This window comes from Mauremys mutica, chromosome 2, assembly GCF_020497125.1.
Source record: "Mauremys mutica isolate MM-2020 ecotype Southern chromosome 2, ASM2049712v1, whole genome shotgun sequence".
Classification (NCBI taxonomy): Eukaryota; Metazoa; Chordata; order Testudines; family Geoemydidae; genus Mauremys; species Mauremys mutica.
The window spans coordinates 138,611,304-138,637,646 of NC_059073.1; the positions used below are offsets into that span (position 1 = coordinate 138,611,304).

A 26,343-nucleotide genomic window follows, 5' to 3' on the forward strand; every position below is an offset into this window, starting at 1 on the left:
GCAGTGTCCTGCTCCCTGCCCCCATGGGTTATAGGGAAGGGAACGAGTTACTGCGGACAGAGTATGGCTGTGCCATGTTCTGGGGAGAGGAAGCTTTGAAGTGTGTTATAGGGAAGTGGATACTGCGGAAGTGGGAGTGAAGAGATGAGCTGCAAAAGCTGAAGTTGTATCTGTTACCGTCTGCCCTGCCTGATAGCTGGCATTTAAAAATAATCATGAAATGCTGATTTACTACCTCTTAGGACAAGCTTAGCACCTGCTGCAATGGTTTGTGAGTTCCCCCTCTTTGTGGAGAACGTGATAAATTGAAAGCCACAACTTTTGAGCCGGTGTAGAAAATACCCTTTAGAAAACAAAAGAGCGGCAGGCAGGAAACCACTAATGACACAAACCACCTTTCAGAGTTTGTTTGAGCAAGAGGACGCTTCTTTTCCCCTGGGAAACTTGTTGAAGTGGGGGAAGGTTTTAAATGGGATGTTTGAAAAGTGCTAAGCACAGCTGCTGTTGTGATGCTGTTTGGCATAGTTCCGTCCACTAGTTCCAAGTGATCCAGGCCCCGATCCTGCGCTGATTTGCACAGGATAGGGCATGTGCACTCACGAAAAAGTCCCCATTGACTTCGAAAGGGCTCCACATGAGTGCTGGGGTTGGCCCACTGCACGATCAGGGCCGCAGCGTCGTTTTATGGCTTAACAAAATTATTAAACGCAGCACCGTCTTATCTAGCGTCTCCCGTGGTAACTTTTAGGGCGTGTAACTTTTGCGCACCCTGAACTTTGTTTCTTTGTGTGCTGGCAATGACTCGGGCTGTCTCGTATGTCGGTATATTACATGGGTGGTGCGGGGGATCGTGTCTGTGGATTACCAGGGTTGCTCTGAGTGTTGCCATCCGGCAGAATGTACGATAATCGGTATAATGATGCCAGGTTAACAAAATAATCCTCACCCAAACAGTTGGGACTAGAGGTTAGTTTAGGCACACTCCTGAGCAAAGGTGTGGCAGGAGAGCTGCACTTCAGAAACAGCCTTGGGAGGTAGCGTGACTCAGACACAATTCTTTCATGTTTCACGGGTTAGTAATTTGCTGCTGGTCTATATTTCCCCAGAAGGCTGAGCTGCACTGGCCTGTGAGTAGGTGGAGTGGAGCCTAGGTTTTGCCCATTCCCTGATCTCCTGACATAGGAAGAGTAAGCAGGTGCACAGTGCACTTATTCCTGTGCCCAGACAGGTATAGAAAGGGGCGGGGGAGGATTCTTATTTCCCCTTTACTTGGGCATGGAGTCCATAGAGTTCTGGCTTTTTTGTCTATTTCACTAGCACATTTAATAGGGTTAATTCATCCTTTCTTTAATGAGCTGATGTTTATACTTGGCATGAAGTATTTCTAGTTCTCACTTTCAGATCTGGCTGGCTAATGGATTATAGAGGCACATGTCAAGTGCTTTCCTCCTAGGCCCCAGTCCTGCGCTCGCAGAACAAGTTTAATTTTACTAATGGGATGTGTCGTCATAGGTGCTGACTTCGTGGGTGCTTGAGAGCTGGAGGACCCACAGAAAAAAATTAGTGGGTGCTTAGCACCCATCGGCAGCTAGCTAGCTCCCCCCTTCTCCACCCCAGTGCCTCCCACCTGCCAGTGGCCCCACTGATCAACTCCTCCCCTCCCTGCCAGCACCTCCTGCCCGCCATGATCAGCTGTTCCGTGGTGTGCAGGAGGAGCTGGGGGGAGGGGGAGGAGTGGGGGACAGGGCACGCTCAGGGGAGGGGCAGAGCAGAGGTAGGAAGGGGTAGGGCCTTGGGGGAAGGTTGGAGTGTGGTGGGACGTGGGGCTGAGAGGGGGTTGAGCACCTCCAGGGAAATGAAGAAGCTGGCGCCTATGTGTGTTGTGGTAGTAAAAATAAGCAGGTTTGCAATATCTGGGCCTTTCATAAGAAATGCTTAAGAGATTTTCTTTAATGCTTGTGATGGCACAAGATGGAAGAGCTGGGAGAAGGGGCATTTAACTTGTTCTCCCACCAATATGCTCTCCCTGAGGATCCCAACCTTGAGGAGTCCACTCTTATTGAGAGGATACTTTCATACCCTTGGCAAGACTGCCAACAAGGGTGCCTAGTAGTGCTAATTATGCTGGTGTTTGTGATGAGGAACTGAGCTGAGACCACCAGTTCATATCATTTAGGCTATTAGACAGTAACAATTTTCATTCACTACTTGCCTGGGCCGTGTTCCAGCTGGTGGCTAAGCGAAAGGATCAAAGTTGTGTGTAGTTGTTTTTATTTATTTATTTATTTTATTTATTTTGGAGGATAGAATAGAAACATTAAGGCTGGTAGAAAATAATCTGTGTTTTTGAAATTACCATAATGACATTTGAGTGTATGTCAAACGGGGCTCTGCATGTTTTAACAGCATTGTGAAGAGTTCCCCAAAAAGTAACCGTTGTGATCCAGTGCCATCCTTTGATTTGTGCAAATTTCAGTACACAAAGATTTGTTTCCTGGACTGTTGTGACCCGTCTCCTCTAGTGGTTTGGCAGAATAACCTCTTCTCTTTGGACTCGGGCTCTGAAGAGAGCGTCATTTGCAAAGTGTGTTTTAATGAGTGTATCTGTATTATGCAAATATGCAATGAGATTAGTTTGTTTGAAGTTGTATGGAAAGGAGTTGCAATTGACTCCCTGGGGTTCTTAACATAATGCGTTCATCGTCTCATTGATTTAAAATGATTAATTTGTGACAAAGAAAGCCCATAGCAGTATTCCTTTCTCTGCTGGCTCCTTTTATTAATCTTTGATCTATTAGTTCCACTAGATTTTGCCTACATTTACCTAGAGTGTTACCAGACTGAGGTTCCTTAACTCATGTCATTTTCTCTGGTACATCAAGCTCTTTGCTGAATAGAGGTTTTAATTAGGGCTGTCAAGCGATTAAAAAAATCGCGATTAATCGCACTGTTAAACAATAATAGAATACTATTTATTTAAATATTTTTGGATGTTTTCTACATTTTCAAACATATTGATTTCAATTACAACACAGAATACAAAGTGTACACTGCTCACTTTATATTTATTTTTATTGACACATATTTGCGCTGTAAAAAACAAAAGAAATAGTATTTTTCAATTCGCCTCATACAAGTACTGTAGTGCAATCTCTTTAACATGAAAGTTGAACTTACAAATGTAGAATTATGTACAAAAAATAACTGCATTCAAAAATAAAACAATGTAAAACTTTAGAGCCTACAAGTCCGCTCAGTCCTACTTCTTGTTCAGCCAGTCACTCAGACAAACAAGTTTGTTTACATTTGCAGGAGATAATGCTGCCTGCTTCTTGTTTACAATGTCACCTGAAAGTGAGAACAGATGTTGTAGCTGGCATTGCAAGTTATTTACGTGCCAGATGGGCTAAAGATTCATATGTCCCTTCGTGCTTCAACCACCATTCCGGAGGACATGTGTCCATGATCATGGGTTCTACTTGATAATGACAAAGTAGTGCAGACCAAGGCATGTTCATTTTCATCATCTGAGTCAGATCGCCACCAGCAGAAGGTTGATCTTCTTTTTTGATGGTTTGGGTTCTGAGTTTCTTCATCGGAGTGTTGCTCTTTTAAGACTTCTGAAAGCATGCTTCACACCTTGTCCCACTCAGATTTTGGAAGGCAACTTCAGATGCTTAAACCTTGGGTTGAGTGCTGTAGCTATCTTTAGAAATCTCACATTGGTACCTTCTTTGTGTTATGTCAAATCTGCAGTGAAAGTGTTCTTAAAATGAACAACATGTGCTGGGTCATCATCCAAGACTGCTATAATATGAAAAACATGGCAGAATATGGGTAAAACAGAGCAGGAGACATACTATTCTCCCCCCCAAGGAGTTCTGTCAAAATTTAATTAACGCATTATTGTTTTAACGAGTGTCATCAGCATGGAAGCATGTCCTCTGGAATGGTAGCCGAACCATGAAGGGGCATACGAATGTTTTGTATATGTGGCACGTAAATACCTTGCAATGCTGGCTACAGAAGTGTCATGCGAATGCCTGTTCTCACTTTCAGGTGACATTGTAAATAAGAAGCCGACAGCATTATCTCCCGTAAATGTAAACAAACTTGTTTGTCTTAGCGATTGGCTGAACAAGAAGTAGGACTGAGTGGACTTGTAGGTGCTAAAGTTTTACATTATTTTGTTACATAACTGCACTCAAAACCAAAACAATCTACATTTCTAAGTTGCACTTTCAGGATAAAAAGATTGCACTACAGTACTTGTATGAGGTGAATTGAACAATATTATTTCTTTTATTATTTTTACAGTGCAAATATTTGTAATAAAAATAATAATATAAAGTGAGCAATGTACACTTTGTATTCTGTGTGGTAATTGAAATCAATATATTTGAAAATGTAGAAAAACATCCCAAAATAGTTAATAAATTTCAAGTGGTATTCTGTTTAACAATGTGATTAAAACTGCGATTAATCGCGATTAATTTTTTTAATCACAATTAATTTTTCTGAATTAATCGTGTGAAATAACTGCGATGAATCAACAGCCCTCATTTTAATATCCTCAGTGCTGTCTCAGGAATCTAATTAAAGGGCCATGCTTGCGTGCATCCTTCCCATATTGCAGTAGGTAAGTCAATAGTATTGTTATGGACTCTCATTACCTGCATAGAAACGAACTGTTCGTTGTAGTGATTGAACTATACTAATTACTTTAAGGGTTTAAAGAGACAGTACATGGGTCTGCATTTGGCCTTCAACGTCAGTATTTCATTTGGGTTGCAGAAAGGTTTTTCTTTAAATCGTCGCACTATTTTCTTTCATTAATCATCTTTTACTTCTTGCAGTGACCCTGAGGTGATTGCTTAGTGATTTCGGCATCAGGTCTGAAGTACGTTATCTAGACTCCCTGGTCCAAAGTACGGTCAGATCCCACCAGGGTCATATTTAGAGGGATGAAGGGCTGAGATCTGTAAATTTAGAATTATGCATCTTACTGTGTGTGTGTGTGTTAAACCCATTTACAGTTAATGTCTTGCAGGTGAGATTGTACTAACTGACGGGGTGAGGAGGCCTCTGTCTGTTCTGCAGAGACTTCTTTGTCACTAAAGATTATGAGTGTAAAAATTAGCATCTGTGCTAGTACCCTGGGCCAAAGCTTCCCCTTTCCCATTCCCCACAACTATTTGATTATCTCAGCGAATGAGCTGGTGTCCTCAGGTGAGATTTGAGTGGACAGGTCTCCATATCACAAATCACCAGCACATTAGGCACTAATAACCCCCTTCCTGGCACTGTTCTCTTGGGACCAAGCTGCCATTGCAGTAAGGGTGCATTACCGTAATGGTTTAACTCCGCTCTCGCAAATCTGGAGTATCAGAAAAAATCGATGATGAAAAGAACTCTGAGGTTGTAAATGAGCTCTTACTTATCTGCAGTAAACGGATTGTTTTTGTCATATGCCAAAAAGCATGACATATTTTGCCTTTGCAGTTATTTTTGCAGCCATGACGCATGAGTAACTTTACCAGTGAGAACGCTGTCCCACATACATGTCATGTTTTATCATTTCTTCTTGTCTAACTACTCGAAAGGTATACAGCTGATATGCATATGGCTCATCATAATGGATAGGGAGGGGAGGAGCAATAGCTCAGTGGTTTGAGCATTAGCCTGCTAAACCCAGGGTTGTGAGTTCAGTTCTTGAGGAGGCCACTTAGGGATCTGGGGCAAAATCAGTACTTGGTCCTGGTAGTGAAGACAGGGGGCCGGACTCAATGACCTTTCAGGGTCCCTTCCAGTTCCATGAGATAGGTATATCTCCATATATTACATGTAGCTTTTCACTTTAAGGTCACCAGTTTGAATCCAGATCATACTAGTAACTGTATTATCTGATGGCTTAGGCCCCAGTCAGGCATGTCCTTAACTTTACACATGTGAGAAGTTGTATTGAAACTACTCGCATGCTTAAAGTTAAGCGCATGCATGAGTCTGTGCAGGATCGGGGCTTCTGTGGTCTGTGTGAAATGAGGTGGTGGGTCTCAGAAGAGACCACCTGCATTAAGGCTTCTTTACCATGTTATCACAACAGAAGGGCCATGGTCTATTAAACCTTTATGGAACTTGAGTTTTAATTTTTGATAATTTTGTCACAAAATATCATTGTTCATTTTTAAGCATTTTTAAAGATTTTAATCTATTTAAATTTTCACAGTTGTGGGTTTGAAGCATTTTTTAAAAATGTATTTTAATCTTTCACAATCATGGGAAATTATGAGGAGGTCAGACAATAATTCTTTAATGACAATAGACACTAAGATTCAAAAAAGGTAAAGCTTTATTAGAACACACGTCAGTATCACATGTCAAAATATACTAAGTAAATATTCCTCAATCAAACTCTAATAAGTTCTCAAGCAGCATTTTTATTACTTTGCCTATGTGTAAATTTCAGTTATCGATGGAAATATTTTTTCATCGGTTTGTGTGTGTTCAGTGAAATCAACATTTACCAATGAAAATCTAATCCTTCGGAGCCTAAATATACCTTTGGGTAGGTAGCAGCCCTCAGTCTCCTGGGCTGTCAATCCAGCATCTTCAATTTTGATGTCTTTTAAAATAAATACACCTTTGTAAAATGACAAATAATTACTTTTAATTGTTATCGGTGACCTATTAAACTTGCAATATTCTTACCTTCTAGAGGAGCCAGGGCTTGGACCTATTCTTCTTATAGAAGAGCAGTATTCATACTGTGGAATTACCATGTAGGCATTTGAGTTACAATCAGCTGCATCATGTTATAGGAATGGCAGTAATTTTTCAAATGTAAACCCGTGCCTGCCAACTACATTCATGATTTATGGGACCAGAAATGCACAGGGACAGAGGGTAAGAGAGCGCAGCAGAATGAGATTTCATTCATTTTTATTTTAAGCAACATTTTGAGTTGTGATTACTTCTGATATGGACGGTTGTGGTGATTGGGCTATTGCTCAGACTGCATCTGGTTTCTGCAGAGTGGTCTGTGAGTGTTTTGTGTGCTTTGCATAACCCTGCACTATCACAGCGTGTCCCACTTTATTGTTAAAACTGTTCCATGTTACTAATAGTGTCCCATCACTGAGGCTTTATTATTGGACAACAAAGTTCACTTTAGTTTTTAAGATTTGTTTAAACTTGTTGCATGCTTATAATAGATACTGGAATGTGCTAAGTGAAGGCCCCAATTCTGCAGCCGGATGCATGGCTGGGGCTTTAAATGGATATAAGGATCAGGCCACATGGATCCAACTGCAGGAGTGCGTTCTAGGGGCTGATCATGCCATCCTGACCTGGGTAAAACTTCCCCTAACTCCAGTAAGCATATCAAATTCTGAGGGCTTAATGTACACACAGTTGCACTGGTTTAACTTACCAGTTTTAAATCAGCTTAGGGTATGTCTTCACTACCGGCCGGATCGGTGGGCAGCGATCGATCCAGCAGGGATCAATTTATCGCATCTAGTCTAGATAAGATAAATCAACCCCTGAGTGCTCTCCCTTCGACTCCTGTACTCCAGTGCCGCAAGAGGCGCAGGCAGAGTCGACGGGGGAGCGGCAGCAGTCGACTCACCGCGGTGAAGACACCACGGTAAGTCGATCTAAGTACGTCGACTTCTGCTACGTTATTTACGTAGCTGAAGTTGCATAACTTAAATCGATCCCATCCAGGGCCGGCTCCAGACCCCAGTGCGCCAAGCGCGCGCTTGGGGCGGCATTTTGCCGGCAGGGCGGCAGGCGGCTCCGGCAGACCTTCCGCAGTCATGCCTGCGGGAGGTCCACCGGAGCCGCGGGACCAGTGGAACCCTCCGCAGTCATGCCTGCAAGAGGTCCCCTGGAGCCGCGGGACCGGCGACCGCCAGAGCGTGCCCCGTGGCGCGCCGCCCTGCTTGGGGCGGCGGGATTCCTAGAGCCGCCCCTGATCCCATCCCCCACAAGTGTAGATCAGGCCTTAGTTAAATTGGTGGAAAATACTGCATGGAGATTGGTTAAACTGAAATAATAATAAACTTGTTTCGGTTTAGCTGAAATCGGTTAGTAGAAGGTTTAAGCTACACTGAACGTAAGTCCTGGTCTATGCACAGAGTTGTATGGATATATCTAACAGTGTGATTTCTTTTATACCAGTTTCACTAAACTGGTGCAGCTTTTGTATGTGGACTTTCATATTGGTTTAGACCTGGTTTATATCGGTTTAGCTTGCGCTTGTAAATGTACAGATGCAAGCTAAACCACTATAATCAGTTTTAAACTGATATAAGAGAGTCCACACAGAAAATCAGCACCAGTTCAATTAAACTGATTTATGTTTAACTAATGTGAATTGTGTGTGTACAAGCCTGAGTTGTTATTGAACTAGAAGAGAAGTGTCCACGTGTATAGGGGGTTTCACCAGTTTAACTAAACCAGTGCAAGATTGTGTGTAGACAAGGCCCGAGTCATTTTTATGTGGATGAAATTGGGAAGCAGATCACGTTAAGTGCCTGTCTCTTTCTTTTAGGTCTGATCCTATTTCTCTTGCGGTTAGTTAAAAGCTTAGTCAAAGGCAGACCCTCCCCGCACCTCGGACTGTATTGGGAGCACAATGAAGCCCTGTTGTGTTTGCTGCTTTGTCTGTTGGCAAAAAATTTTTTAACACAGGGGTTTTCTTAAACACTCTCAACTGCATAATGACAGCCTGTTCCAAAACCACCTTAAACCTTCCTGCACTGGTTTTTACCAAGTAATCATTCTGAAATGTACACTTTGTGTTAATTGTTCTACTGGAACATGTGATTTGAACCTTGTTTTCTTGCAAGCTCCCTGATTTAAGGATTTTCTCTCCCTCCCTCCCTCTTCTGGATGAAAAGGTATAATTTCCCAGTGGCCTTAAAACAACAAAAGTGAAACTGACCATATACTTCAGGATCTATGGCTGTACCTAAAGTATGAGTGATGCAGAAGTATTCTGTGTGCGTGATACATTGTTTGGATGAAACCTGTGTTGAATGGTTAAAAGGGCAGGTTTGTGTGCATGTGTCCAGGGAAAGGGATTTAAAAAAAGGGGGCCTGGAGGATGATATTGGAGAACTGAGTCTATGTGCATGCTTCTCTCATCTCCTATACGAGGGTTTTTTTAAGACCATGTGCTTGCGTACCTCAGGTTGGCAGTTGACTGGAGCAGGAAACAGAAGAAGAATAGAGTGGAGCAACTTAAGTTTAACAGGACTGGATGGAGCAGACCAGCCCAAGCCTGGCTAATGCTTTTCAGGGAAGGAGTTGCTGTGTTTTTCATGGGAAGGGAGGTGGGAGGCAGGGAGTAAGGTGACCACTGAATCCTGGTTTTTTGACAGGGTGGAGGGAGGATGTGAGGATCTGGGTGGCTTCTGAGGCATTGCTTTTTTAAGAAGAGGGGAGAAGGAGCCCGGGGATCAGGTTGAGAGGAAGGGATAGGAAGCTAAATGCCTCCTGCATGTCCAGGACAGCGAGAGGGCAGCAACAACAGAGGGGCACTGCAAAGGCATGCAAGGCAAGAGTGGGTGAAGATGTGCCAGTGGAAATCAAATCTACCCGGCGACAGGAGTGTGGCATGTAGGTGTGTTTAACCCAGGTTAGTAGGCTGTGTCCTCGGGGGAGGAAGTGTTGGGGAAACTTTCCAAGCTCTGTTCTGCAGAACTGCCACTGAGCCATTGATTTTCAGGGGTGGTTTCACTCATGGAGCAATTGCAGATTTGGGCATTTAGGCTGGGATTTTCAAAGGCGCCAAAGGAGATTAGGCACCAATCCAGTGGGAGTTGGAGGCCTTAACTCCCCTTTCGGATCCTTTCAAATCCCAGCCATAGCCTCTGATCCAACATCTGAGAGGACCACGACTCTTGCTCTGTGTTCTCCTGTGCCCTTTGCTTGTAGAATCTGTTTTAGATGTTCCTCCTAGCTGCCTAAACTGTAATTTCAAGTGCAAAGCAGCCCTCATTGCTGGAGAGGGGTCTTTTCTTTCCCAGCTCCTTTCCTTCCAGAGGGTTATTGTGCTCTCCTTTCTTTTCCTAAATTGCTTTCAATCCCCTCCTCATGGCCAAATTATTACTTCTGTTACAGATTGTTTGGGTCTGAGGGTAAACTAGGACAAATAGCCGAGTTTGTTAGCTATCAGCTATGTATTAGGAAGATTATCTCAGCAGGGCTTACTTGCAACTGGAGGAGTGGACAGCAATGAGAACTGCATGGTTTCACAGAAACTTGTCCCCCCAAAGTTCTCCAGCAGCATATCAGATTACAGTCAGTATGTCACCAGAACTCTCACTGGCTGATCATGTCCTGATGGCATGACATCATGTCCCTTTACGGTGACCAGATGTCCTGATTTTATAGGGACAGTCCCGATTTTTGGGTCTTTTTCCTATATAGGCTCCTATTATCCCCCACCCCCATTGCGATTTTTAACATTTGCTGTCTGGTCACCCTATGTCCCTTTCATGGGTGTTGCATATGTAACGCTGACGTATCCTGGTTGGCGGCGGGCGGGATTGAACCTGGGACCTCTGGAGTTTAGTGCATGAGCCCCTACAACAGGAGTGGCCAACCTGTGGCTCCGGAGCCATATGTGGCTCTTCAGAAGAAGTTAATATGCAGCTCCTTGTATAAGCACCGGCTCTGGGGCTGGAGCTACAGGTGCCAACTTTCCAATGTGCCAGGGGGTACTCACTGCTCAACCCCTGGCTCTGCCACAGGCCCTGCCCACCCCCGCACACCACAAAACAGCTGATCGGGAGGTACAGGGAGGGAGGGGGGAGGTGCTGATCGGCGGGGCTGCCAGTAGGTGGGAGGCGCTGGGAGCAGGCTGGGGGAGCTGCTGGGGGGCTGCTGACATATTACTGTGGCTCTTTGGCAATGTACATTGGTAAATTCTAGCTCCTTCTCAGGCTCAGGTTGGCCACCCCTGCTCTACAGAAACTTGCTGGAGATTGATTGTTAGCTCAGGCTGTAGAGCAGACTCATTTTATCTCTCTCGTTAAGTGGTCTTGGTGCCACTAGATGGGACAAAGCACCACACCCAGGAGGGTTACACGTACGCCATGGCAGTAGGTCAAAATAGGCAATATATAGTAGTATTAGTACCTATTGCATTACTCTTTTACTAGCATTGCAGTCTACTTTGTTTGTAAGCCCTTTGAGGCAAGGACTATCTTTTTGTTTGGTTATGTTTGTGCAGCACCTAGCGCAGTGGTCACCTGGTCTAGCACTGAGATCACTCGGCACTGCTGCAATAGAAAAAAATAATAGCAATAGAGTTCTTCGTGTACAAGGGGTTTTAGTCTCATACTTGTATCCATTAGCTAAGACTAAACACAGTTCTGAAGCATAGTCTGATACACAGTTAATTTGTATTCATTTCCTGACAACCAATTAATTCTTGATCTGCTTGGGGTGTCCGTGGCAAAATGTGGAAAAGCATAGCCAATGATGGACTTCAGCTTGTGATGAGTGAACAAATGAACCCACTTTCTTCTCTGCAGCTAGTAGCAACATTGGATTGTGGAGGCTTACCACATTCTTGCCCTGTATTGTGGCAGTGAAGGGAAAGAAAAAACATGTACAGTCATCCCTTTTAATTGATTGTTTCAGTTTGAGACAGACTTTCATTGTGTATAAGAGTATTAAGCAGTTTAGACTTTAGCATTGTAAGAGAGGCAGAGTTAGGTTACAATTAAAAATGTTTAAATTCCTTCCCTGTTATTAACAACTGATACTATAGCTGCTAGAATTTTAATACTTAGGTCCCGATTTTCAGAGACTTTGAGCACCTCCCTTTGACTTTAATTGGAGTGTTACATGCTCAGCAATTTTGAAAATTTAGGTCCTTAGTTTTTCATGATGCCTGTGAACCCTGTGTGCTGCTTATTTACGTCACTTCACTTTGAAAATAGAAATATAGTCAGTTTCACTTCCTGGTTCTCTCACGCCAGCCTGCTGTTGCAATGTTTGGGTTGGAATCAATGCCCAGGGAAATATTTTAACTCCAGATCAAAACTGTTTTCACTGAAATTAAAAAAAAGGTTTTATGTTTGGTAAAACTTCTTAAAAACAAATGCCACTGAAGAAGTGACCATCTTTGCACATATCAGTGGAACAATACAACCGCTTATGCTCTTTCCTCCAATTGCATTACGAGTCACGCTGATTGGTTGCCACGCTGACAGCAATACAAAACAACTTTTAAACAGGGAAAACTACGAAGGGTCTGATTGTTCACTGCTGGACACAGAGCATTTTATCTCTGAGTTCTTTAATTTGGTTTTCTACAGTAAGTATTGTGTTAAAGTTCACTTGGTGAAGTTCAACGTGCTTGGCTGGATGGTTGGGCCAAATTTGAGTGTGTGTGTGTGTGTGTTGAGGGGGGAAACTCCAAGAATAAAATGCTAAGATGGCTGTGATCAGAAGAAGGTTGAGAAGGCCTAGGCATTTGTGCGTAGGAGTAAAGCAGTTGTTCAACCAGTAGGAGGCGCCACAAAGTAACTGCATCCAAGACCTCTGTTTGGTTCTGGTTTCTCAAATACAGTAGAACCTCAGTTACGAATGCCTTGAGAATGGAGGTTGTTTGTAACTCTGAAGTGTTAATAACTTTGAACAAAACATGGTGGTCGTTTCAACAGGTTAAAACTGAACATTGACTTAATACAGCTTTTGAACCTTTACTATGCAGAAGAAAAATGCTGCTTTTAATTATCTTAATTTAAATTAAACAAGCAGAGAAACAGTTTTCTTACTTATTCAATTTTTTTTAAAATTTTCCCTTTGTTTTTAGTAGTTTATGTTTAACACAGTACTGTACTGTGTTTGCTTTGTGTGTGTCTGTGTGTCTGTGTTTCTCCTGCTGCCTCATTGCTTACTTCGATTCCAAACAAGGTGTGGGGTTGACCAGTCAGTTTGTAACTCTGGTGTTCTTAACTCTGAGGTATTATGTTTCTCAAGTAACAAAACAATAGTCAGGTCTCCCAAATGTAAACCTTTTAAGGGGAGATGTGTGGTCAAATCCTCCCTCTCCCATTTATGATTTATTCTTCTTATTATAATGTGTTTTTGAAGTTTTTATTAAGGATGTGGACAGGGTCAAACTCTTAATTTCTCTTCCTATTTAGTTAATTTCCACCTGGTAATCACCAAAAGCACAATTCTTACTGTACTCAGTAAGAAGTAGGTAGTTCTGCTTTTTTGAGATTTGTTGGGATAGACGACAAACCACTGACTGCGTATAACAGGAAGCATGATCTCTGTGTATGTCACTGTCTTAGGCTAATAGCGTCCTTATTATCTTAAGTGCCTCACAATCTTTAATATACACTTATAAAGTTTGCAGACGATACCAAGCTGCGAGGGGTTACAAGTGCTTTGGAGGATAGGATTAAAATTCAAAATGATCTGGACAAACTGGAAAATGGTGTGAACTAAGTGGGATGAAATTCAATAAGGACAAATGCAAAGTACTCCACTTAGGAAGGAACAATCAGCTTCACACATACAAAATGGGAAATGACTGCCTGGGAAGGAGTACTGCGGAAAGGGATGTGGGGGTCATAGTGGATCACAAGATACATATGAGTCAGTAGTGTAACACTGTTGCAAAATAAAGAGGCATCATTCTGAGACGTATTAGCAGGAGTGTTGTAAGCAAGACACAAGAAATAATTCTTCGGCTCTACTCCGTGCTGATTAGGCCTCAACTGGAGTATTGTGTCCAGTTCTGGGTGACACATTTCAGGAAAGATGTGAACAGATTGGAGAAAGTCCAAAGAAGAGCAACAAAAACGAGTAAAGGTCTAGAAAACATGACCTGTGAGGGAAGATTGTCTAGAGAAGAGAAGACTGAGAGGGGATATAACAGTTTTGAGGAACATAAAAGGTTGTTACAAGGAGGAGGGAGAAAAATGGTGGTTCTTAACCTCTGAGGACTGGACAAGAAGCAATGGACGGTTTAGGTTGGACATTAAGAAAAACTTTCTAACGATCAGGGTGGTTAGGCACTGGAATAAATTGCCCAGGGAGGTTGTGGAATCTCTGTCATTGGAGAATTTTAAGAGCAGATTAGGCAAACACCTGTCTGGGGTGGTCTAGATAATACTTAGTCCTGCCATGAGTGCAGGGGAGTGGACTAGATGACCTCTTGCGGTCTCTTCCAGTCCTGTGATTCTATGATTCTATGATATTTATTCTCACAGCACCCCTATCAGGTACAGAAGTCTTCTGTCCCCATTTTACGGATGAGAGACTGAGAGGCAGAGGAACTTAGGCCCAGTCTATGCTAGAAAAGGTTTGCCTAGTATCCTACTGTAGATGCAGTTTATACTGGGAGGGAAAAAGTGTTTTTACAGGTATAGCATATGCCAGTTCAATGAGCAAAATAATCTAAATTGGCAAAAGCATTTTTTTGTTGGTATAACTGTTTTGCCTGCACACAAATGTCACAGAAACATCACAGCTTAAGTGATAATATACCAGCAAAAATATCTAGTATAGACTTGCTCCCACGGAAAGTCTGCAGTGGAGCAGGGAATTGAACCAGTGTCTCCTGAGTCCCAGACCAGTGCTTTAGCCACGGTCGTGCTCTCTTGGGTAGGGATGGCTTTCATAGGGCCCATCTATGCTACGAGTACAGCTGGGCCAGGGGGCCCAAATAGAACATGATCTGAAGGCAGGTCCTTAACTTCTGTTCCTGAAGTGTGTGGGGGCTTTGGACGTGTCTTCTGCAGGGCAAGTCTTGGCTGTATTTTTAAATGTGTTGCAGCTGTGTCGGTCCCAGAATATTAGAGAGACAAGGTGGATGAGGTAATATTTACTGGACCAACTTCTGTTGGTGAGGGAGACAAGCTTTTGACCTTACATAGGTCAGGGAAACTTAGGGTGTCACAACTAAATACAAGATGGAACAGATGGTTTAGCGTAAGTAGTCAACATACGTTCACCTTGAACAGTCCCTTGAAATAGGTGTTTGACTTTTTACCTATGTGATATGCACAGTGACAATCCTGGAATCTTGTCACTCTAAGCCAAGACTGTTTGTTTAGTCAGTGTGAAGTGCTGGGAACAGCTAGGTGCACAACTGAGGTCTCTTTTTGTTTAGAATATCTCCGTATTCAACCATCATTGGGATTGATGATTGGTTGCCATCCAGTTTTTAAGTTCTCAGCCATTTTAAGCTTTTTTTTTTTTAACACTTTATGAATTATGCCTGTAGGACAACACAGGCCTTCATCTAGCATTTTGTTTTTAAATTATAACTATTCAATAACTAAAAATCACCACACTGCTGATTCAGAAAAGCATGCAAAAGTGACAGGGCTGGGGATAAAACTAGTGTATGTTAATTTCTTATACTGGGATCTTCAGGAAACACACGAATGGTGCTGGCTGGAAAAAAAATCATGCATTTATTATAAAAACAAAAATGTCCCTCTTTTTTTTTTAAATTAAAATTTCAGGTGGTTCCACGATGGGTCAAAAGTGGGAGAAGCGGGAGGTTGGGAAAATGTAGTAATTTTTTTTTTCTAATTTCAAAATTTGATCTCATTTTCAAAATTTGAAAAGTTTAATAAACCAGTTCTATACATGAGCTGTGAAACCCATAGTCCTACCAAAGAATTAGTTATTTGAGACTCGGCCACTTATTGCCTAAGTGTTTAATTTGACATTTCTTTTAGTTAAAATTCCCTAGGAAAATATCCTTTTTAAGCAAACACATTAAACTACAATCCCAGTTAAATTTATAACTGATTTAATCCAAAACCATAAACACATTTATTCTTTTGCTGACAGAACAAAGACTGCATTTTTAGACCCACTGCTTTTAATTTATGGCTGAAATGCCTAAAATATTTTAAGGGTATCTGTGCCTTTGCCGGGAAACCTGCATTAATAGAAGTGAAAAATAAAAATTAACTGCTAGACAACTTTCTAGGTGGCCAGTTCTTGGTTCTTGGTCCAAAGACTGAAGATGTTCAAATCCAGAGCTTTGGTTTGGATACATCCCAAATGCAATACGCTCTTCCAGTTTAAATGATAAAAGTATCTTTCTGGTATGATGCATACTGTATCGAGCAAGCTGATTTGCACATATTTAAGGTTAAGTGCTTTTAAAAAAATATAATTTACTTTAGTAATCTGTTAAAGGTTTTAGAAAGGTGTCCAAGAACTCACTCAAAACTTTTCTAAAGATGTAATAATTCTTCTGCAGAGTACATGAGACGTTATTCTTTATTTATGTCCTTTCCCACTTTCTAATCTTAGGAAGCATTGTTGCAAAGAAAACTGATCCCAGTCTGGAAGGGAAAGTGCTAACTTTGTGCAAAAAGCTGGAACAAATGGTTCAGATAAAATTCAGATAAAAGTTTTCTGTTCATGACAACCTTAGCTTTAATCTTTCTGTAACGATAATATATTGGTACTTTTAAACTCAGTTCTTGGTGCCTGTCTTGTATAACTCTAATACTTCTGCCAGGCAGTACATATAGATATAAATATCAACTATCTTGTTCTGAAAGAGGTTTTATCTGCTGTTGGGATGGTTTAAGTATTAGGGACCTAATTCTTATTTACACTAAACCTGGTTTACACCACCCGGGCAACGTAAAGGGGTCTCAAAGTGAGTGTAAATGTAATTTACCAGAGTTGCATAAAGTGGCCTCAGTGTAAATGAGAATCAGGTCCTAGGTTTGTAGTACCTAAAGCCTCGTTCTTCATTGCCTTACACTTCATGTAGTCATGTGCATTTGTGCATTGTGGGTATGAAATCTGTCATTCCGATTCAGTGGTGGCACGCTTCCACTTTGCACAGGTGTAAAAAGCTGACGGATGTGCAAAGCAGTGGGGCATTAATGCTAGTCAAGTCATAGGAATCTCAGGATACTTCCCTTCATCATTCTGACAAAATAGGGCCACGTGGGGTTCTTTCAGGTAACTTTAAAAACTGGAATTCTGGGTAGGCATTGACATTCTCTTTGGCACTGTCCATAAGAGGTTGGACAACAGCAAGCTAGGTAGAGAAATTGACCAGAAGCCAGAGTCTGATTCCATTAAAGACACTGGCAAAACTCCCGCTGATTTCCATGATCATGTGGTGGTGGAAGAGAGATCATATTGTGGATTAGAATCACTGAGCTAAAGTAAATCACTAGGATTTAACATATTTTTGAGAGATTAATACCTTTCAAGTTGGGTCTTTCACCTCTTTGAAATCTGATCAGTAAATAGCCCTGCAGGGCATTTGGCGGGGAGGGGGGAGCACCTTGCAAACACAATAGCACACTTTTACCTAATCAGTTTTATAAACCACCTGTCACGCTGGCATCTAGGTGCCATGCCTAGACTGTAGATGAGAGTGAAAGCTGTCCAGAGGGAACAGTCAGGTCTCGTGTCCTGTTTGCAGGGAAGTTCACTATATCAGGGATGAGAGAGGAATCAGATGCCTCTGATGATAAATTAATAAAGAACACATGTGGCATGTAGATTCTTTTGTGAATTTGGAGCTAATAAAAGACGCCAGCTTGATAGTCGTAGGGTCTGAAGTCCTTTGTTTATCCTCAGAACAGGCATTCTGTGGGCAGTGACAGGGCATGCTGCTGTACACCCTCCTGCCAATGTGTCTCAATCCTGCCCTGAAGTGGCCACCTCTAGGAGTGAAAAGGAGACTTCAGTCTCATAGACCCGTTCTCACCTTCTGCTTTCTGCTGAGATTGCCAAAGGGGCATCAGTTGTGATGCAGATGCCAGCATCCTTTGACAACTGGGCTGAGATCACCAGCTCATAGGCATTGAATGGTTATCAGGTGGTGGTAATAATTTATTGGCATTGACCAGGACTGAAACGGTCAATGGCCTTAGAAACTGCTTTTCACTGAGACGGATATTCCAGGATATTCCTATCTTCCCTTTTTGTTTGTTTGCGCTCTGTTCAAAACACAGGCACAATTCATGTTGAATGCAGGGCATATGTGGAGGACTGGTAATGTATCAAGAACAAAGGTTGAGGGACCACAGTGCCTCTTTACTGGGGTCTGACTGATCTTGTATCAAGAATATCCAGAGTAGTTATAATTTGATTTGGAATTTGAACACCTTCAAATTTCAGAGATGCAATTTATGATTTTGTTCCAGCGTTGATTCTGTGAAGCCCTCCAGATAGCTGCCCTTAAAAATAAATAGAAATATTGTCAATTGATTTATTCCCCTTGGAAACTGGCAAGCTTAGGCTGTCCTGGTCTGTGGGTTCTATTCCCAGTTCTGCCGAGGGGCAGGTTCTATGTATTTTGCCGCCCCAAGCATGGCAGTCAGGTGGCTTTCAGCGGCCCGCCTGCGGGAGGTCCGCTGGTAATGCAGATTCGGCGCCATGCCTGCGGGAGGGCCGCTGGTCCTGCGCCTTCGGTGTACCCGCCGCTGAATTACCGCCGAAACCACAGGACCGGCAGACCTCCCGCCGGCATGCGGCTGAAGGCAGCCTGACTGCCGCCCTCATGGCAACCGGCAGGCCGCCCCCTGCGGCTTCCCACCCCAGGCGCACGCTTGGGGCGCTGGTGCCTGGAGCCGCCCCTGGTTCTGCCACTAACTTGCTGTGTGCCTTTGGCATGTCACTTCCCCTTCTCTGTGTCTCCATTTCCCATGTGTTGAATGGCTACGGTGATAGTTGCTATTCCTTCGAAATAAATTTGAGATCATTAGCTAGGTAGGGGGAGCTTTTCAAAGACTCAAATGGGAATTAGGCCGCCAACTCTTGTTCACTTTCAATGGGAGTTGGGTACCCAACAGCTGTCAGTACCTTTGAAAATCTCTCCCATGAGTGTGAAGAATTATTTATTAGTAGCACTGGCTCGAGCCTGGGAGCCAGTCGACTAGAGTCGATTTGAGCATCCCTGACTCTATGCGCATAGTGTTATTGAGTTAAGTGTGACAGCTGGGAGACCCCACAGGTGCACAGTATTCAGCTGCGGAATATACCAAGCCAGTTGTTGCGGTTCGTAGGGTCTGTGGGCTGGAGCCCCATGATGGGCCTTTCTCACATCCAGCCTCCGCAGATTAGAAGGGCTGCTCAGACAACTCGCTTTCTTGACCATGTCAATGCAGACACGAGGATCCTGCTGCACGATGACCTGCAGTACCTGCCAAAGACAAGATTAAAATCCTGCAGCCCTCTATGGAACCACATCAAGACCCTTACCCTCAACTTCGACGCTGAGGCTTAATGGAAAGTCACATGGAGCGTTTCGACCGCTCAAAGCAAACAGCTTGTCGTTGACCCTGCCACGGAACCACTGGGTTTTGATGCATGTCAGTAAGACTGGTGCAGATTGAGTTGCATCAGAGCATCTCATGGGAGATGTGGACAGACCTTCTTTAAATGGAAAACGAGGCAAGCACCTGCATGCAACTGTCATCACCAGGCACAAACGATGGAGCACGTCATGCCCAAGTGTCCCCTTCGTTTGGGCTTGAAGGACATTCACCAACTCACTGCTGTGGCAATGTGCTTACTATAAGACCTAGATATAAATTGTTAGTCATTGCTACTTACCCAAGCCATATGAAAGAAGAAGAAGCTCAAGCCCGGCATGGGGTCTGTGGGACGTGTGTAGGCTTCCACGCATGCCTAACATAAGCCTTCTCTACATTAGAAAGGATTTGACAGTATAGCAATGCCGGCAAACCCTGCTTGTGGAGACAAAGATTTTACCAGCAAAATAATTCTTTTGCCCAAACAAAATAACCTACACCCACCAAAAGCACTTCTCAGCTGGTATAACTACGTTTGCACTGGGCCTTTTACCAGCATAGCTGTGTTGGTTAGGGGGGTAATTTTTTTCATACTCCTGGCCAGCATAGCTATGCTAGCAAAACTTTGAAGTGTAGATCAGGCCCCAGTGTATTTCCCTTTTGGCTGGCACGTGCCCTGTTACTCCAGGCATGAGCTGAGTGCGCCAATGTGGAGAAATTATTTTGACTAAGTTTAAAATCCCTATTGGATTTTTAGAGTGCAAATAACAAAAGGAAATGGAGAACCTGGTAAAGAAGTACATAAAGCTATAATTATTTTTCCATATTACATATATGTAAAATAAAACACACAAATAAAACACACGCACTTGCAGCTAGGTAGTATGACTTTTATGCATCATTATGATACACATAAGTTAGAATGCAAGAAAATAATATAAGCAATTACTGTGCACATTATACCAGCAAAAATTTAAACCCAACAGCAAGCTGTGTCGGTGGGGGGTAGTTGGAATTACTGGGTGAAACTCTCTGGCTTGTATCAGAGGGTTAGCCGGGTTAGTCTGTATCCACAAAAACAACGAGGAGTCTGGTGGCACCTTAAAGACTAACAGATTTATTTGGGCATAAGCTTTCGTGGGCAGTTCTTCAGATGCTTCTTTTCTGGCTTGTGTTATGCAGGAGATCAGACTAAATGATCATAAACCTTCTGATCTCTGAAATTATTCAACTCTGTAGTTAGTGGGTGAAATTCTGGCTCCATTGAAGTCAGTGGGAATTTCAGTGGGGCCAGGATTTCATCCAGTGTAAGTGCAGTTACAGTAATTACTGTCTGTCTATACTTGTGGTTTTGTTTTTTTGGCTGTTTCCCTACAATGGATTCTCTTGGCGCGCTGTTCTCGTGGCATAGTTGTGTGGGGGAGGGAAAGGGGCTGTGATTGTAATAGTCTTTTGTCTGGACAGGCCCTCGAGCTGCTTAAAACATGCATTTAGAGGCAGAATAGGAGGGATTTAAAGAATTCTCTCTGATTTGATCGCAGTGCTAACTGTACACATAGTAACTGTATTCATAAATGTCACATAAACTGGTGAAAGCCACATGGGCTTTGGTGTGTCCAGTACAGGGCCGGCTCCAGGCTTATCAAGCAGGTGCTTGGGATGGCCACTCCGGAGCGGGGCGGCACTTTCAAGTATTTGGCGGCAATTCGGCGGAGGATCCCGCACTCCCGCTCGGAGCGAAGGACCTCCCGCTGAATTGCCGCAGATCGCGATCGTGGCTTTTTTTTTTTTTTTTTGGCTGCTTGGGGTGGCAAAACCCCTGGAGCTGGCCCTGGTCCAGTAATAGCAGCATTACACCTCATGGCCCACACTCTGCTCCCATTGACATCAAGGTAAATATGTAGACTCCAGCAAAGTCAGTGGCGTTACTCCAGATTAATATCAGTGTAAGTGAGATCAAAATCTGACCCATTGTTTTCAGTAAGCAACCATAGCATTAACAGGGACTGTCTTTTTGTTCTGTGTTTGTACAGCGCCTGGCACAATAGGGTCCTGGTCCATGACTAGGTCTCCTAGGCAATAAGGTAATGCAAATAAACACTTGGCAATAAATAATTGAGAGGAAAGATGACGAGTGTGAATATTTTAGACATGGAAAGATGGAGACTATATTACTTTTTCCTGCATAATTAGTTTTGAGTCAACTCAGCTGCCCACCTCAGAGGGCCTGATTATAGTTAACTGAAATCAATGGAAAGGCTCCCATTAACATCAGTGGGCTCTGGATCAGGTCCTGAGTTCTTCTTGGTTTCTGAACAGATGCTGTTATGTAAGGTCAGGTGTACTCCCTGATTCCGCAGGTATAGAATTTGCCACAGAATCACCCCTTGCTTCAAAATCTAGAATTTATTGTTGTTTTGGTCCATAAAATTATGAGGAAAACCTTCCAAATGTGATGCAAGTGTAACACATGCAATGTTTTTTCTGAGTCTAAAGCCAACTTGAAATAATAAGTCTGAGACTGGTGTAAACTGTTTCCTTTTAGCTCAGCAGTTTGTTAACTCTGAAACTTAATGGTGGCAGTTGGGCGAAGTGTTTAAGTATGTGAGTAGTCCAGTTCAAGTCAATGGAACCACTTGTAAAGTTAAGCAAATGCTGAACTACTTTGCTGAATTGAGGCCTTGAACATCAGTATTGTTAACTATTTCATGGCTGATCATTTTAGGATAAAAACCCAGCTGATGTGTTTATTCCATGATGCCAAACCACAATTTTTTAAAAAATCTGACACACAATTCTTAATTATGCTCTTCATCTATTTTTTTCCCCCCAGCCATAAATGTCTGGGCAATTTCAAAAGATTTTCTTCCAAACATCAAAAAGGCTTTGTCCCTATTAAGAATGGGCTCCTTGGGCAGTTCCTTGTTTTTTTAAATGAAGCCACTGTTTTTTGGCTCCATCTTGGCAACAGACAGCATACCAAGCGCTCTCCAAATGGGTCTCCCCAATGCAAATGCCAGCTCTAGCTACATGGTCACTGCAGCATAAAGCACATAGTTCTCTTTCCAGACAATAGTTCATGACTCTTCGGTTGAAAGATGTAATGAGACTAGGGCTGCTCAGCGCAAAGGCACTGAATGTGATTCTTTGTTCAGAGAAAGCAAGGCTCTGCCTTCTCTTATGAGATAGTGGTTAGGGCAGAAACGCCTTCTGAGAAGCGGGGTGTGTTGTTTGGAAGCTGTTATCATGTGCTCTTGAAGGGGGCAGGAGGGAGGGCTGGATATTTTGACCTAAATGAGAGATAATGGACCCTGCAGTGGTTGCATTTTGCAGCCATGTAATCTACAGTTTAAACATGCTTAATCAAATTATTGGGTAACGAGGTTGTTTTGTTCTGTTTTGGATTATACACAGAAGGATACGTGAAAGTTTGTGCCTCCATAAATCTTATTTCCAGATGCTTTGGCTAAATTTAGTTGCTTTCAGAACATTTTATCCACTGTGAGTGAGAGGCATTGTTGTTGGTTTAGTGGTTAAAACAGGACCATGAGTTAGGAGTCCTGGTTTTCTTTTGCAGCTCTGCTACAGATCAATTGTCCATATCCTTCAACTGCCCTGGCTCAATTTCCCCATCTGTAGAAGAGAGAATAACACCCACCTTTGTAAAGTGTGTTGAGATTCTCATGTGAAAGGCACTATAGAAATGCGAAGTATTTACTTGTCTAGGCACATACCACTCATTGGTGCAAAGCCCGTTAATATGTGGCCTTGCTGTTGACTGGATTGTCACCTTTTCGGTAAATGAATATTGTTGATATGGCCTATATGGAACTGACCCAATGATCCTGATCCTGCTCTTGTTGTAAGCAAAGACAAAGTTCCAGTTGATTTTAGTGGAAGCAAGGTCAGGCCCAGTGATTTGCAAACGGTTGTGGTGTTAGTGTGGCAAATTAAGTCTTCTCCAGACCTCTTGGACAGAGTCTGGTAGAAAGTGAGGTCTTGTGGGTTTTGAGTTTGTGTGTCTGTGTTCTTCTTTGAGTTTTCTGCTGCATGTGTGGCGCTGGTGATACCTGATCTTTCAAGTCCCACTGTCTGGTGCTTCGGAGATCAGGAATGTACAGTACTATGTTTCATCTTGTGACACACACACACAATGGAGCGTATGAGTAAAACCAGACCTGCTCCTCACCTCAAATATACCATCCCTGCCCAGTTGTAACACCACTATGTACCAGCCATTGCCGAGTTGTGTGCACTCCCTGTAGACTACACTGACTTCCCGCTCGTTTGTGGCTACAATTCAGGGCCTGGATATAGAATCATAGAATCATAGAATTCAAGATCAGAAGGGACCATTATGATCATCTAGTCTGACCTCCTGCAAGATGCAGGCCACATAAGCCGATCCACCCACTCCTTTAGCAAGCGACCCCTGCCCCATGCTTCGGAGGAAGGCGAAAAACCTCCAGGAAGGCGAAAAACCTCCAGGGCCACTGGAGAGCCCTGGATAAATACTGGCCATCTCCTTTGACTGCATGGACAACTCCTGTATCCTGTCTCCAGGGATGATCAGTGTATGACACTTCAGAAGAAAACAACCCCTAATCTCTGCACACAGCATCTAGCTAGTTGTGCAATGCTAGTGTTTGTGGGAAATGGAATGCCTTCCTGATGCCTGCAAGGAATCAGCTTTTGCCCTGAAGCATGAGATTTAGCTCCCTTTATCTTAGTCTTTATAACTACAGTTGCTGCTGTTAGTCATAAAATTATTCATTGTCCTCTTAAATCCAGATGCAGTGTTTGCCCCTTTGACCTTCCCTGTTAATGAATTCCCCAGGCTGGCTACACATTGCTGAAAAAGTATTGTCTTAAATTTACCAGCTGTTAATCAAATCTGGTGACCTCCTTATTTTCATGTAAATGAGACAAAGTGATGCATTGCTAATAATTATGCTCAAAGAATGTGATTGTTAGAACAAGCCCAATTTCTCTCTCTCTAATGGCTAATACTTTTCCTTCTGTCTCTCTCAGCTCAGATTAAATTTTCTAGACTTCAAGGTTAGTTTTGCACAACCATTTTCATTAGAGAAAACAAAGGAAAAGAACAGCTCTTCTAAGCTTCCAAGTTCCATAGAGGAAAGAACGCAACTGAGGCTTACTCATAAGAAAGGCAAATTTAACTTCAAATATTACTGCAGTTTGGGGGGCAAAAGCTGATGTACTTTTAAGTTGCACATGAAGGATTTTTATGTCTTCATGCCAGGAACATGTTTATTTGGTGGGTGCAGATTACTTTTTCTTTTAAGCCCCCAAAAGGTCAGTTTAAACACACACAATAAAAAGTCCAAACAGGCCATCTATAGCTATTTAAGCTGTCTTGGATGCAGCTGGCTCCAAGGAATAAGACGCCCCAGTAGCAAACAGTAAAGCTCCCAGGGAAAATATGCCAGCAATTTGTCTTTCGTAACTTTGCATATAAGAGTTGGGTAGGAGATTTTATATACGGTAACTCTGTGTTCTTGTTTAATTCAATCAAGCAAAACAAGATACTGTATATCTTGCCTATCTTTGATGAATAATGGCGAAAGTATGTTTCTTCTGCTCAAGGCCATTACCTGTGGGGGTCTGAAACATTTCCCCTGTATGGAAGGAGTCTTGCTGTCCTCTCCCCGGCACACACATCCTGGTATGCTCTTTAATGCTGAAACTTAATTTAAACCAAATCTTAAAAAGGAGGATTGTGTAGAGCCCACCCACCTCTGTTACATACTCAACATCTCTGACTGTTTTTGTTGGAAGCTAAAGCAGTTTCTTATGGAGAAATGGTGACTGTTGTGTATTTGGTTGTCATGGGTTTTGTTACTATGGCAACTGAGTTAGACTATTAAGGGATAGCTCAGCCGGTTTCAACCGGCTGAGGGAGCTCTCTGTTTCTGTAAATAAAATGGAGGTTTTGGTTAGCTGTCTGCTCTCTGGCCTCAAGTGATTGCTTCCTACACCGGCTGCCCCAAGGACATAACAGTGACTTGCGTTTATATTGTGCTTTTTAGTTTCACAGAAGCCCAGAGTACTTAAAAGCTATATGTAGCAGTCACTTCACCCCCTTCACTGAAAAGCAGCCACCTTTGAGGTGGAACATTGCACAACATTAAACAGTGTTTTAAGACAGAGAGCGAAGTAGCATCCAATTAAACCACAGGAGGAATTTCAGCTGGTAGAATATAATTAGGCAAGTTAGAATTTGGCCAGGATGCCCAGGTTTAATCTTCTAATTTTGTGAAAGTGCTATGGGATTATTATGAGCACAGACTGTTTGATTTTACATCACATCTGAAGAATGGCACCTCCAGTAGCCCTGTGCCCCCTAGCACTGCCTACTGGGATGTCTGTCCAGAAGTGACTCATGGGCAAGAATTCTATTCACCTGAATCATCCGCACCACTTCCTGCTGCACCTTGGGGTGCTTTGGAGCTGTCCCATCCAAGTAATGGCCTGGCCTGGCCCAAGCCTTCCTAGCTTTAGTGGTCTGGCAGATTTCCTGCAATGGACAGCATGACTGCAGGCAGTTCCTTTAGTCAGGGTAGTACATGGTACTTTTATGAAAACTTTCAGAAGTACTTGGTCTATCAGCCCAGTCCCCCCTCCCGCACCCTGAACCCCTCATTTCTGGCCCTGCCTTGGAACCTGCACCCCCATTTAGAGCCCTCACCCCCTCCTGCACCCCAACACCCTGCTCCAGCCCAGTGAAAGTGAGTGAGGGTGGGGGAGAGCAAGCCACTGAGGGAGGGGGAATGTAGTGAGTGGGGGTGGGGCCTCGGGGCAGGGCTAGGGCGTTTGGTTTTGTGTGATTAGAAAGTTGGCAACCCTATCCAGGAGGTCAGACTGGATGATCACAGTGGTTCCTTCTGTCCTTTGTATCTATGATTCTTTGCGGGGGTGGGGGGGGCAGAACTGTAGTCAGTTAAAAATCTCCCACAATAATGCATTCATTGGAGTTACACCCGGTGTGAGTTTGGCCCAGTATCGATCAACACTAACAAAGCAGCATAAGAAAATA

At 43.1% G+C, this 26,343-nt stretch overlaps 1 protein-coding gene and 1 long non-coding RNA gene across 2 annotated transcripts in view; one reads left to right on the forward strand and one right to left on the reverse strand.

Moving 5' to 3' along the window:
• Nucleotides 1-26,343, forward strand: part of DOCK5 (dedicator of cytokinesis 5) — a 135,459-nt gene that overhangs the window by 3,511 nt on the left and 105,605 nt on the right. The window lies entirely within an intron of this gene.
• Nucleotides 17,864-25,092, reverse strand: LOC123363574. Its single transcript, XR_006576815.1, has 4 exons — nucleotides 24,902-25,092; nucleotides 19,588-19,721; nucleotides 19,014-19,174; nucleotides 17,864-18,209 (listed from the first exon to the last, which is right to left on the reverse strand). It is a non-coding gene; the product is annotated as an uncharacterized LOC123363574 (long non-coding RNA).